Source organism: Idiotropiscis lumnitzeri, chromosome 14 (assembly GCF_059441095.1).
Source record: "Idiotropiscis lumnitzeri isolate Australia: NSW breed Sydney's pygmy pipehorse chromosome 14, RoL_Ilum_1.0, whole genome shotgun sequence".
In the NCBI taxonomy this organism is placed as follows: Eukaryota; Metazoa; Chordata; class Actinopteri; order Syngnathiformes; family Syngnathidae; genus Idiotropiscis; species Idiotropiscis lumnitzeri.
The window spans coordinates 2,335,232-2,337,022 of NC_142404.1; the positions used below are offsets into that span (position 1 = coordinate 2,335,232).

The 1,791-nt window shown below is 38.8% G+C and overlaps 1 non-coding gene across 1 annotated transcript; it reads left to right on the forward strand.

Annotated features, from left to right (window-relative positions):
• The first annotated feature begins 1,470 nt into the window (after positions 1–1,470).
• Positions 1,471–1,542, forward strand: trnah-gug (transfer RNA histidin (anticodon GUG)). Its single transcript has one exon. It is a non-coding gene; the product is annotated as a tRNA-His (tRNA).
• Positions 1,543–1,791: the final 249 nt, after the last annotated feature.

Consider the following 1,791-nt stretch of genomic DNA (forward strand, 5'->3'; position numbering starts at 1 on the left):
AGAACAGTATTGACAATAGCTTTATGGATATACTAAAGGAGATGAGGTACCAGAACAGCAGTGTAGCTACCCAAAGAAAGTGGAAGAAAAGATGTGGAAACATGTAGCAAATACGTGAGAGTTGTGTGTGTATATTCCAGATTCAGAGTGTGGCAAGTGCTCAGAGTTGCTTTATGGATATACTAAAGGAGATGAGGTACCAGAACAGCAGTGTAGCTACCCAAAGAAAGTGGAAGAAAAGATGTGGAAACATGTAGCAAATACGTGAGAGTTGTGTGTGTATATTCCAGATTCAGAGTGTGGCAAGTGCTCAGAGTTGGATCACAGAGAATCTGAAAAGGGTGTAGGCCAGAACAGAGGTGACAAAGAAAGTGACTGTTGGGGTTGATAGTAGAGGAAGCAGTGATCAGCCAGATAATTCAGAGTCTGAAACTCTTAACATTCAAAAGGTAAGAAAAATGAGAATAGTTGTAGAGCATTGGTGTCAACCTAAAGGCCCAAGAGTCAGATTATGTTCGCCCCATATGTGACATAAAATGATGGGACAAAGGCAAATCATGTGCGTTGACCACTTGTTTCTTGCTAAAATACCAAAATTCAATATTGTCTTCACTTTAATAGCATTGAGGTAATGCAATATTTTTTGTTACTTAATTGCCCTATCAAAATAAAAAAAAAACATAAAGAAATGGTAACAAACATTTTTTAACTGGCTTCTGATTGCAAAACTAGAAGAATCCATAAATTTCTCATGCATATGTGATAATATGAATCATATGTTTTGATTTATATGGGTTCACAGTAATAATGGCTCTCTGAGCGAAAACTAAAAAACGTTGTAGATGTAGTGACAAAAACAAGTGTGACATCTCTGCTGTAGAGGTAAACAACTATATTCTGTTTGAGCGCTATCATGAAAAATTGTCTTTTGTCTTACTATGTTTAGACATTGTGTCTCCTTGTTGATCCGAACAATGTTCTTTCTGCTGCAGTGCGAAGCGACAACACTGTTTACAGACATAGTCTGTGTGTTTATGTGTGGCTCATACTCCCCGCCCCCAAAAAAACAAACCGAAACATTGGGTTACCACTCGTCCATTGAGAGCCTGCTGACTTACTGTGTCTCCACCTGGTACAGCAGCTGTACTGAGGCAGACAGCGTGAGGCTCCAGAGAACAGTCAAAACAATGCAGAGGATGATTGGCTGCCCTGTTCCCTTCCTGTTGACAGGAAACAGACTAAAATACAGTTTCTTCCCGAGACCCATCTCCATGCTGAACTCTCGCACACAACTACCTTTGCCTTGTAGAACTGTAACATAATATGACACCCAGTGCACTTTGTCAAAACTCTTTTGATTTTATTTGTATTCATTTTATCAGAATCAGAAATCCCTTTGTCATTGCACAATGTGCAACGGGATTAGAGAGCTCCCCTCTCCAGTGCAATACAACAATAATTATTTATCACGCCGTGATCGTATAGTGGTTAGTACTCTGCGTTGTGGCCGCAGCAACCCCGGTTCGAATCCGGGTCACGGCATTTTCAAATTTCCCCATTGTGGGACTAATAAAGGACATCTTTATCTTTAATTTAATTAAATATATAAATTAGATAAATAAAAGAATAAATAATGAGATGGAAAATAATACGAAATTGGATAAATAAAAACACATTATGTAGCTGTTCTGCAAGGTAAGGTTGGTTGTGTGTGTGTGTGTGTGTGAGTTCACAATGCAGATGGCTCTCGGAAAGAAACCTATTTTCAGTCTATTAGGCTTTGATTTGATG